Below are 13,629 nucleotides of genomic sequence, written 5' to 3'. Positions count from 1 at the left end.
CCTAGTGTTTCCAACCTAGTGTTTTGTTACCGGAAAAACCGAAATGTTGAAGTATTGACCTTATTTTATAAGAAACCAAAGATAAAGAAAATGTACGGTAGAAAACTGGGTAGGCACGGCCTCAGAGCCTAATAGTTCCCTTCACCACTAATTGCAACAGAATGGTGCTTGAGCGATTGACTAGAAATTCAAACTCCGATTAGTGACAATTTCACGGTCTTGTTTTATTACAAGTGTAAATAGGGATGCGCACGAGTTGAGTCGAAACAGAATTTTCATGACAAAATACGAGTCGAGACACAGCTCTTCCAATAATGAAATATACATTTTTCGAGTCAACGCATCGCTTGTACAGCATATTTTCGAGACGAGACAGCCTCAAATCTTGTCTCGTACGCATCCATAGGTGTAAATTCTTTAGTCAGTACAGAAGAGGCCATGGATCGTGTTTAGAGTTGATGACGATGGATTTTGGTAAGTCAGAGTAGGTCACAGTGGATGAGAGTGGTTCATGGTGGGTGGTGGGTCACAGTGGGTCATGGTGGATGGTAGGTCAGAGTGGGACATGGCGAGTGGTGGGTCATGGTGGGTCGTGGGTCAGTGGGTCGTGGGTCAAGTTTTCATTAGTATCTAATCATATCTAATCTACTAAAAATCTAATCTTATATCACTCTCATTGATAGTAGTGTTCCGTATTTGTTTAAACGCCTACTCTTTTACAACTTTACCTATGGTGAATTGGGTCCTTGGTTCCATCCCAGCTCGCACCGAATGAACTTTATTATGGGCAAACACCGTGTGGATGAGTTTTCTCCGGTTTCTTCCGTTTCCTCCCACTTTCTTCATTCCACTATTTCATTCATTTCTTACCACCACGGTCACCATTAGTGTGGTCGGCATACACGTGGGACGTAAAACATAAATATTTCATTTTTCTTTTATAACTGTATCTCACTTTTCATGTGACAAGAGCAGCATCTAAGCGAGTATTCAGTGAATAAAACCACTAAAACCTATATTCATAGCACAATAGTGCAGATGAAGTTTTGCCCTTTGGCAATCTTCAGCATGGAAAGCTAAAAAAAAATTCAATACATTGATATTGAAAAAGTAGTTAACGAATTCCTCTCCGAAAAAGATCACCCGTACAGTGTTTTTTCAGATGGTAATTTATAATTATACTCACGTTGGTTGAAATTTCTCCATAGTTGTGGGGCGAGACACGGAAGCCATCCCTACGAAGAAATGAAGGTGACATCTATAAGTAGTCAAATACCAACGATATTTAGGACGAATTCATGTGCAAAGATGAATAGTGACACTGTGGATGCTGCGTAAGTCCAAATTAAGCCTTGGTTTGCATGGAGTTAACAATGGGGGGACAGGAAAAAGAATCGATGATTTCAGATGTGGATATGTCCAAGGTTGGTCCTATTGGCAAGGGGTTATAGAAAGAACCAGTGAAGACTTCAGAACAGTTCCTTTTTGGTGCGTTTCAATACACTGAGAGTGAAAAGTGATAAGAATAATCTTGATTTGATACTAGGACCATTCACATAGGAGTAACTTACATTAACCACTCACCTAGCAGACAATGACGCATAGGGTTTGGCACTACTTTATCAGATGGTTCTATCAAATGAAACTTAACTAACACAATAGTAACAAATTTTACTGCTTTAAAAATTGTCCTGAACAAGGAGAAGTTCATTATGCACATTATAACTAAGTTACAAGTGGGTTACGTCCTATCTGAATGGTGCATCAACTGAGTCAACTTGTGGAATATCCCATTAAGTTAGGTTTCAACATAGCTAAAGGAAACATATGTGAACGAGTACATAGAAATATATGTAGCAGAATGGGTAAAGTCATGGTTCGATAACTACAAGGTTCGTGGTTCGAAACCCGTCTCGGAATCTTCAGATTTTTTAAAAATTCTAAATTCCTCAGTTCTCAAGAACTTTCTCTCCCTTCGTAACCATCTGATGCCCTAAAAAGAGTTCTCCACCTTAATTCGACAACTACCTAGTGTGATCCTCGCAGTTCGAAACCTTCCATTCTTCTGTTTCACAAAATCACAATTTTCGTCATAATGCGAATGCTGTCCAATCATTTTTCCCCAGTTCTATATCTGTGTATATAAATCATCCCTGTCTCCATACTTGAATCTCTCTCACTCTCAATGTCGCTCAGGAACTCATATGGCTTGAGATCAAACCTTCGACTCTTGAAACCAAATGTAAGCCCTCTAGCAATGTGCTATCGTAACTCTATGGGTTTGTTGCTAAAATCATTGTCTTTTAGATTTTATTCGGCAGGGGATGATTCTCCGCCTACATAAGATTTTCATTTTTTATTAGTGTAATACTATGCATTTGATCAAACAATACGTATTTATGAAGCTCAAGGGAGGGGGAATTACATCCTCCTGTCCTGCCCAAATGCCCCTGGAATATTTGCTTGCAATTACTGAAAAGAAATGAAATGAATCATTGAATAACACACATTTCTCTCAGTAGATATTTTAGAGCTCTGTGCCTGTATTACAGAGTTTAGGAAGCGAAATATCTACTGCCGTTCTTGGCAATTTCCATAGATTCATTATGGAGCACCTTAATAGCTTACAGTCTTTAAAGAAGAGAAATAATGAAACTAAAGGTATTTATGAAACTCTGGGAACATTGTGAGACTTTTTTTTTTAAAAAAAATTGTCTTTTAAAAGTATTTCAGAACAAACGAATGGAAAATACTGTTTTACAGCTATAACGTTGTAAACTTGATTCATGTTTCTTTTTTTAGCTGAATGAAATGAGTGTACTACGTCACGCACACTGCTTTAGACAAGAAGATATGGAAGAAGGGGAGGAGTTGGATTGAATACTAGAAGCAACTAATCGTATGAGACATGTATTTCTGGATGCATAAGAAAACGGGGCAATAATTTGTTATTAATTTGGACTTAAAATTTATGTAACGATTTCTATGCCTCGAACTGTACCATCCCGGCGTTTGCCTGGTGTGAATGGGAGAAACCCAAAAAGACTTGAATCTGGATGGCTGGCCTGAAAAATCTGTTATCCTTTTTCGACCGAATGTCTCTACCGGAAATGGAATCCAGGACCGCTCGCACAAAGACGAGATCTACGCGGAGACACGTTGAAAAACTGAAGTACCTTTAAGAATGTATTGAGCAAAAAGTAGTAAAACAACACATGATACTCAGATATGTTTCCTAATTACAACAAAATTTTTAGTAGTTACTTAAATTTGTGAAAGTGAAGTACGCGTAGATATTTAACTCCCTTCATATGCTGAATATAACCGAAATAAAATTTTGCACGACAGAAATGTTTCTAATTTAACGTCGCGCGAGACCAAAAAAGACGGATAGTTCATACAAGTTGATGATTATGAAAGAATTAGTGAAATGAAATTGCGTGAGGAATCGGGATAACCTCGAGAAAGCCCACGACCATGATTTTGTCCATCACAAATCCTCTTATTCTTGATCGAGCTAGAGAGCCGTCACACCGGAGATGAGCACTAAACCAATACAAACTATAAATTAGATCCCGTTGGAATACATCTTGTAATCAAATTCATAGTATAATTCCTTGGAGTCAATTGATTTTTGTTCAAATCTCAAATCGCTGATCACGTTTGATTGTTAAACTACAAACAAATTCAACGTCGTTGGTAAGTGTGTGTAATTTGGTAGAGTAACATCATACTAATTGCTTGAATATCATCGATTTACGTCTACACAAAGAATAAATTTTGCAAGTAGTGATCCTTCCTTCTTTGAGTTTTCTGTCTCCCTCATTGCTCTTTACTCCCTTTCTCTTTATTATTATTATTATTATTACTATCATTATTATTATTATTATTATTATTATTATTATTATTATTATTATTATTATTATTATTATTATTATTATTATTATTATTATTATTATTATTATTATTACTGAAAGTACTACGCAGCTCAAGTATCTCATTATTAATTTTGGTATGTTATGTTTGACATCCAAAATGATTTCACCTCAGCAATAATTTCAATTGTGCTCATCAAAATTAAAATGATAAAGAAAAACTTGTGTTTAAATATTTGTATTTTTTTTTTAACACCACTACACAGTCCTTTGTTGGGAAGTCATTTTAAAGAAGCGTGAGAGAATTTTGAGCAAGTAGGGAAGAGTGTATGAAATAAAAATATAAACTATTTCTAAGGAGAATAGTCTGTTGTGCTGTTTATTGTCGTGGCTTTTGTTGATGTTATAAGGAGACTACCTAACAGTTCTTCGCACGAAGAGAATAGTTTTCTGTCAAATATTTGAAACCCTTCCTTCCCTTAGAATAAACATGGGAGATACATTTGAACTTAAGCTCCAGCTACTGCGTCCTATTCGTCTCATGAATAGAGCACTAATATCTGCCGTTTTCGAATACATTTTACATGCTATTCTCCTCATATCTTCTCTTCCCTTTGCCGAAAATATGCTAAAATCCTAAACTAGGCGAAGATATACTAATGTACCAAAACTCACCGAAATCCTCACTGCGGTCTATGAGGTGTTCTAAGACAGACATCGTTACATTTCTTTACATACATAGAATAAGCCCCTTAGAACGGGAATTTTTAAAATCTCAAGATCATGGTCGCATATTTTAAATGAATAATTTAGGTACCAAGTTTCATCTTCCTAAGTTGACAAGATCATGAGATACCTAATTTTTCGCATAAATTTTGACGCTCCTATTTCCCCCACTGATATGCATTTTAATGAAAGTAAATCTTATATATATATAGATAGATCACAATTACTTTATAGGTAGAGATTAAATGAAGGTCCGGGTGTCTTTTCTCTTCACCAATTTTATTACAAAATTATAATTACAAATGTCTTTGATTACAAAGATTAAATAATCTCTTTCCTTAATGACTAGATGAAGGGATGTCGATATTTTGCCGAGTGCCACTTCCGCTCATTGCAGCATCCAGAACACTGGCAAGGTTTATGGTGAGACTATGGATAACCCCCTCAGCTCACGGCAGCCTCGCAAGGTTTCAGTTGGAGATGGTATTCCTAGTCCAGTGCGTAGGACATAGGGCATAGGAAAGGTGAACTCCTAGTCCAATGCGACCTCAGAGCAGGTGATGGTTAGTTGATCAGTTGGTCGACTGATGCCAAATCCCTCCGTGGTTGCGCTTTTATTTGTTCTCTTCAGGTCCTTTCATGAGGTCCCTCACCTTTCGACTTCTTCCGGTGTCTTCCTCGTTGACTTCTCGTCTGTTTCATTTTTTATAATCAATAGCACGTGTTGTATTAACATGTGCTTCTGCTATGATGTGGGGATCCTTACAATATATATATATATATATATATATATATATATATATATATATATATATATATAGGGTGTTTCAAAACAACACCGACAACGCTTGGGAGATGATTCCTCACATCAAGATAAGACAAAAAGTACAGAGCAACCTGGATGCACAAATGCTTCTTTTCGGATTTACAGGTTGCCGAAAACATGAAAAAAATAATATTAAAGGTCCATAATTCAAAAACTGGGGTCATGACTTCACTTAGGAACTAGTATATGCCTTATCCAAATATAAACGTTTCAGAATGCTGCGGTACTTCCGTGTCAAGTTTTATAGAGGTAGTTTGTGAGTACTTCAAATTATATGTCCGTAGCCAAACTGCCTCTATAAAAATTGTTGCTGACTACCTTAGGATTGAGAAACATAGATTTCTGGATAGAGCACATATTAATTCATAAGTGAAGTCTTGAACCGACTACGGTAGGTCCCATAGTTTTGGAGCTATGAACCTTTAAATTTCACTTTTTCATGCTTTCGGCAGCCTATAACTCCGAAAGGAAGCATTTGTGCACCCAGGTTGGTCTATACTATATGTCTTATCTTGGTGTGAGGAATCACCTCTCAAACGTTGTGGGTGTTGTTTCGAAACACCCTGTATATATATATATATATATATATATATATATATATATATATATATATATATGTGTGTGTGTGTGTGTGTGTGTGTGTGTGTGTGTGAACAAAACCACCAGAGGTGCAAAAAGTGCATCCAAGTTCGTCAGGTTCAAAATGTGTTGAGATGGGGATGGATGAGCCAAGTTCCTTGGCCACTGCATTTGAAACGAACACTGAAATTTGGCGCGAGGTGTCTAACATTAAAATACACCAAGATGTCTATTCCTAGTTTCACGCCCGGGACATTTCAGCCCTAAGGCTAGTGGTGGCCCCCAAATCCACCACGCTCACAAACACCATTCCTAAGGTCGTCAACATCATTTTCCCTGACACTTCGTGAAGGAATATAAGTTTTTCTTGTCTGGGTTTCGAACCATCAATCTCACTGCAGTATACTGTATATGTGCCTTAGCGCCTTAGCAAAGTTGATATTTCTAAGGTTGGTGATGGCCCGAAACCCACCACGCCCACCACCACTATCCTTAAGGCACCTTAACATCATTGTCCTTGGTACCTCGCGCCAAGTTCCAGTGTTCATTAAGATGCAGTGGCCAAGGAACTTGGCTCATCCATCCTCATCTCAGCACTTTTTGAGGCTCGAGCACTTTTGCACCTCTGGCGTTTTTGTTCATCTTTCACTTCCTTTTGTAGTTCACCATGCCAGTATCGTATATTGTTATTCTCAATTGTGGCATATTGTTGGATTTAAATTTAGAATTGTATATTAGGGTGGGTCGAAAAAAACGATTTGTTTCAAATCGAATTCTAATAGTGCGGAAAAGTTGGACCATCTATCGAAATGTGTAAGTGTAATTTTCTTTTGAAATCGTGTAATATCTTCAGTTCGCGCATCCAGGTTAAAGTTTTACCAAATTGTCAAAAATCGTACTTTTTTGGAACACCCTGTATAGAAGACAGGTTACTTCTGAAAGTTGTAATAGAGCGCTAATTCTCAAGTAGGCATGTAACAATACACAGAATAAAAGAAAATCAACATCGGATAATATCTTCAGTTCTTGCCCTAAGCTCAAAATCTCGTGAAATTGTAAAAAATCGTATTTTTTGGAACACCCTGCATAAAAGAGTTTATGTTGTTATAGGTTTAACATTGCGGTTATATTTTTCCCAACCATGCGGGAATATTCAGAAAAAAGAAAATATAAATTACATAGTATCGTCAGTTCGTGTATCGGAACTTAAAAATCGAAAATTTTACGAAAGGAATCATTTTCTGTTTCTGATCTGATCGTGCAGCTCTTCACTCATTTCTGATCTTAGAAATGGCCCAGTACTCACCACGAGGAGGTGGCTGCACTTCGAGTTCCACCCACACCCTTTCCAACCATCCTACCATTGTAGAACTTTCAAATTTATTTCTTTTGTATTTCAGGCATAACTTTAAAATCAGACTTCTCATTAAAATCTGGCATTATAGAGCGTGACAAAAGTGTGGTCCGAATAAAACCATCTCTGTTTAGGGAACCACACACTTTTATAGCAGCCTCTGTTACAAGTTTAACACATCTTTCTACGGACTGCGTGTGACATGGAAATTTTAGGTAGTCAAACTCTGGTAGTTCTTTTGTCTTTAGAAACGACAAAATACTCGCTGTTGTTACATGAACCATTATTGGTGGTGATGAAAGTTTACACGTTGACCAATCTATCAATTCGGTATAAACAGTTGCTTCAAAATTGAGATCAGATGGTAAAAAGTTCCTCACACTTTTACCTGATGGTGGTTGATTTCTCGATTTCAACAATCTTCTGAAAGCTAATTCTCTTATGTGTTTCCGTTCATCCACCGCCATGGCCAAAATAAGGTTTTCAGGGTGCGCAAAAAAACCGGTTCGCTGTATTACAGAATCGATAATTTCTAGTAAACTTTCCGATAGATATCGTAATGTCTGAATCAAATTAAACACATGTTTTGCACCATCTTTTACAGACGAATTGTGTTTAATAGCAAACCAAGCTGGTGCTTATGCTTTTACAATGTAAGTCGCCAATGTCTTCAGCTCATTTGAAGGATCTTCTGTCGAAATATATAACCTTAAAATACGATACGCTATAGCAAGCCACCTTGAATAACTTATTGGGCCTGGATCCTTTACTGCAAGATCACTTGGACACTCGTCGCTGTTTATAGCTCTAACAATATCAAGAAAATATTTTTTTTTTCTTTGCTCAGGTCATTTTATTTACGGAGATATCTTAGGTCTGAATATTCTCATAACCAACAATAGGAAGCTGCTCACAGTGTTTCAATTGTTTGAAGATAGTTCCAGAAAGTGATTTTTCACCATCTAGGCACTCGAAAAGATGTCTGAAAGGTAACTCATTAAAATGTAATAAACAAATGAACCACTGGAGTGGTCTTCCAAGTTTGACCTCAATATTATGAATAATCCCACTTTTCCAACCAGTATTAACCACTGTCCCAACACAGCCTACAGCAACAAGATCATTTATGTCCACGTCTTTGTCACTTAAATAAGAAAGTATACTCTCAGATATATCTTTTGCAGATCCAGTTCTAGGCGTTATATGGCCAACGAACTGATTTCTGAAACAAAAATAAAACATTTTAAAAATGAGGATACGAAACACTGTGGAATTTCTATTTTTCGTGAAGAATGTATTCGATTTCTTTTTTTCTGTGCCTGTTGCAACATGCTTGAAGAAAATCACACCCCTATTAGGGCTATGACAACATAAACTATTTTATACAGGGTGTTCCAAAAAGTACGATTTCTTACAATTTCACAAGATTTTGACCTTAGAGCAAGAACTGAAGATATTATCCGATGTTGATTTTCTTTTATTCTGTGTATTGTTACATGCCTACTTGAGAATTAGCTCTCTATTACAACTATCATAAGCAACCTGTCTTCTATACAGGGTGTTTCAAAAAAGTACGATTTTTGACAATTTGGTAAAACTTTAACCTGGATGCGCGAACTGAAGATATTACGCGATTTAAAAAAAATACTCTTACACGTTTCAATAGGTGGTCCAACTTTTCCGCACTATTAGAATTCGATTTGAAAGAAATCATTTTTTTCGACCCACCCTATTGTATATTTTTTAGGGAGTCATAACGTGTCACATGCAACATGAGTTCCCAAGCGCTCTCTCTCCGTTAATTGAACCCAGGGCCCTGTACAAGAAAGTCGTAAATGCTAGCCACTTGAGCAGCGGGGAGAATTTATTCTATTAAATATCTGTCAGAGAGTTATGTCCAAACGAGATTCTAATTCATTTACCCGAACTAGAAAATAATGATCGTTAACATCTCATTTTTCATTACTAAATACGAAGAGTATAAGCAGGCCCCCAAAACCCTTGATGCTGAGTCTTCGCTGCTACGTCACTAGACATGGCTGGTGTTTCAATATACTCAGTTGTTCTCTACTTTTCCACGTTGCGAAATTACGAAGGTCATTACATGACGCGCATGTTGCGCAATTTTATACTGCCTCGGGTTGTTCTTCCAATAATATACACCTTTCAAATAGCTTGTAATCTTAATTACATTTGCCACCAACATATCCTAACTATACATAAAACTACATGAACTAAATTAAAGGGGTGCTTCCTGTTCACTTGGAAAGTTGAAATGATGAAGGGGGGATGAAGAATTTCCCCATGTTATTTAAATGGGTCTGTTTTGGACCTATAATCTCATGTTTTAGGAACTTGGAATTAGAATAAAAATTTGAAGTTCGGTATGCTTGTACGTTTTCGTTAGCATTACCTAAGTAAATCAGTAAAAATAAAAATGTCCAACTTTAGAGTGGTTTTATGGAGAACTGAAAAATCTTCACCATGTTATTTATATAGGACACCTTTTACACCCCAAAATTATAAAACATTTCCTGTAGGGCAATAATGATTAAATTTGACATGGTTGTAGCTTTTTGGAACTAATCGACAGTAAAATTACCAAAAGTTAATATTTTTAATTTTTAGGGGGTCTAAAGGGGAGATGAAGAAATTCCCCATGTTACTTAAATATATATTTTTTGCACTTATAATCTCATATTTTAGGTACTTTAAATTTGAATACAAACGTGAAATTTGGCATGCTTGAATGTTTTTGTTAGCATTACCTAAGTACATCAGAAACAAATTTAAAAATCCAACTTTAGAGTGATTTTATTTGGAACAGAAAAACCTTTTCGTGTTATTTATATGAGACGTCTTCTACACACAAAAATGTTTAGACACTTCCGGCAGGATTAGAATGATGAAATTTGGCACGATTGTAGCCTTCCGAGACTAACCTACAGGAAAATTGCCAAACGTGAATATTTTTAATTTTTAAGGAGTCTAAAGGGAATGAAGAAATCCCCACGTTATTTAAATAGGCGTTTTCCTGGGATACAACATCTTATCTTTTAGATAGTTAAACTAGGAAATTACACTTGAAATACTGTAGAATTGAGAGCTTAAGAGGTGTGAGGCCGTAGGATGAAAAGAGGCGGGGGTGTGGGGGCGAACTACCAGCTGGGAAAATTCAGAAAATATGAAGAGCAAAAGCACGAAATTCACTGTTGATGAAAAGGCTGATACGTAAGAGATTCCCACACTGTTCACAGATAGAGATACGAAGCATCAAGAACAATTTTACATAACGACTGTGGTAAGCATAATATAGCTCGTGATACTAATATATTTACGAAATCGGTAACATTTTGGTGCTAGTTTCACACAAATTCGAACAATTGGATTTCTCATTTCTTCGAAAACTTCATTAATTTTAAATATCCTCACCTCTACGCTCTCTTATCAAATTAATTTCAACATCTATTTAATACCAATGACTGCAATAAAGAAAAAAATATTCACCTAAAAAAAGAAAAAAATATTGTATTTCCTTATCTGGGTTTCCAACCACGAAATTTACGGCAGTATGTACGTGTCTTAGCCCACGTTTTAAAAGGTTAACTGATTTACAGAAAGTGCCTTATTAACTTGCTTAACTACGTATTACTATTTTTCACTTAGTTTACTCGCACACTGGGAAAAACGTACGTTACATGTGTAAATCCTGTAGTTTTTGGACTTAACGTATACTAAACGTATAACTGAAAAAGTATATTTTAAACATACTTTCCGTATCCGTGTAAGTATTCCGAATAAACGTACTTTCCTCACGAAAGAAAGAACTGTATGTAGGCAGTCAGGATCTCACATACAGATGGAAGTTAGCTGACGTACGTAATGTAAGGAAAACTGTTAGATGTTAGCCATCCTGCAACAGCATTGTGTAACATCTAAACGGGAAAGAGGACAGTGCATATGTAGCATGTGGATAGCGTATGTTAACTATTGATTTCTGTAGTAAACACAAGATTCCCGTATATTTGTACAATATACCGCTGTCCGGATAACAGATCTTTCTCAGCGACCTTAGCTCGTTTTTCTAGTAACCTAGAACGACAGGGACACGAACACAGAAACACCGAGGAGAGTTAGGATTCCAAAGGCTCTTCCACCGAGAATCGAACCCGGGACCCCATATACCAAAGGCCAGCAATAACCAATAGACCAGTAAGGAGCGCACCCACTCGACCACTCGGGCGATTGACAACATTATCACTATTTACATGATGTGTTGAATAACGGAATCATTCCCGATTTCTGATTGTGTGGACAGCTTTTTTGTGACTGAAAAATATCCCATGGCAAATTCCTCAAATTTCATACTCAAGCCATTATAGGGTACCTTCATGTAGAGTTTCACATCTTTATCTCATTAAGAAGTGCTTAATGGCTATGGACAGTTTTTCTCCCATAAAAATTCTCATAGTACATTCCTTAAATTTTGAACCTTTTACTTACACGAAGCACCTAATCAATGATGAGGGAGTAAATGAACCGATCTCTGTTTGGGTTAGGACAGTTTTTCGCCCATAAAAAATTCCACAGCACTTAAATTTCGAACATTTTTCATATTCAAGCCGTTATATGCTACCTCTGTGTAGACATTCACATCATCTTCTCATTGGGAAGTACCTGATGGCTACGGACAATTTCTCGCCTATAGGAAATTCCCCATAGCACACTCCTCACATTTTGGACTTTTTCCATACTCAGATCATTATAAGGTACCTTTATGCAGAGTTTCACGTCTTATCTCATTGGAAAGTAGCAAATCAATGTAATGAGTGAGGGAGCGAACCGCTTTCTGCTCCACTAAGGACAGTTTTCACCCATTTAAAAAATCCATAGCACTTCCTTAAATTGGACATTTTCCATACTCAGGTCAATTGAGGTACCTTTATGCAGAGATGCATGCCTGTATCTCATTGGGAAGTGCTTAATCAATGCTATGAGTGAGTCAGTCAGTCAGTGAACCGATTTCTGCTTGACTAATGAGAGTTTTCACCTATAAAAAATTCGTTTAGCACATTACTTAAATTTCAGACTTTTTCCATACTCAAGTCATTATAAGATACCAATATGCAGACTTTTACGTCCATATTTCATTAACAAGTACTTAATTCATGTGACGAGTAAGCGAGCGAAACGATTTCTGCTTGGCCAAGGAAAGTTTTTCGCCCATGAAAAATTTCAAATAGCACATTTTTTCCATTTCATAATTTATTAATACTTAAGTCATTATAAGGTACATTTAAGGTATTATAAAGTAGGTAATTTCACATATCTATCTCATTCGAAACTAGCAAATCAATGTGATGAGTGAGTGAATGAACCGATTTCTGCTTTGCTAAGGGCAATTTTTCGCCCATGAAAAATTTCCCATAACACATTCCTCAAATTTCAGAATTTATTCACACTTAAGTCATTTTAAGGTATATTTATACAGAGTTTCACGTCTCTATCTAATTGGAAAGTACCTAATCAATTTGATGAGTGAGAGAATGAACCGGTTTCTGCTTGGCTAAGGAGTTTCTCGCCGAGAAAAATTTCCCATAGCACATGCCACACATTTCGGACATTTTATATTCTCAAATACATATATAAAGGTACATTATAGGGTACATTTATGCAGAGTTTCACGTCTCTATCTTATTGGGAAATAATTAATCAATTTGATGAGTGAGTGAGTGAAACGATATCTTGCTTGGCTAAGGACAGTTTTCTTGCCCATAAATAATTTTCCATAAAACATTCCTCACATTTTGGACCTTTTTCATGCTCAAGTCATTATAGGGTACCTTTATGTAAAGTTTCACATCTCTATCTTATTGGAAAGCACCTAATCAATTTGATGAGTGAGAGGACGAATCACTTTCTGCTTGGCCAATGACAGTTTTTCGCCCATAAAAAGTTTTCATAACACATGCCACACATTTCGGACTTTTTATATTCTCAAGTCATTAGAGGGTACCTTTATGCAAAGTTTTACGTCTCTATCCCATTGAAAAGTTCTTAATCAATTTGACGAGTGGGCGAAACGACTTCTTGCTTGGCAAAGGAAAGTTTTATGCCCATAAAAAAATCCTTTAGCACATCCCTTACATTGGACTTTTTGGACTTTTTCTCACATTTTGGACTTTGTCCATACTCAAGTCATTATAGGGTACATTTATACAAAATTTCACGTCTCTATCTCATTGGTAAGTACCTAATCAATTTGATGA

General features: G+C 36.5%; 1 protein-coding gene across 4 annotated transcripts in view; it reads left to right on the top strand.

The window, feature by feature from the left end:
- The window catches only part of LOC145688485 (cell adhesion molecule Dscam2-like), a gene marked incomplete at its 5' end in the record, with an annotated part of 1,010,929 nt that overhangs the window by 584,345 nt on the left and 412,955 nt on the right, over positions 1 to 13,629 (top strand).

This window comes from Thermobia domestica, chromosome 6 (assembly GCF_964235325.1).
Source record: "Thermobia domestica chromosome 6, izTheDome1.hap1.1, whole genome shotgun sequence".
NCBI lineage: Eukaryota > Metazoa > Arthropoda > Insecta > Zygentoma > Lepismatidae > Thermobia > Thermobia domestica.
The sequence above is the reverse complement of the archived record's forward strand: the minus strand, read 5'-3'. Positions and strand labels throughout refer to the sequence as shown.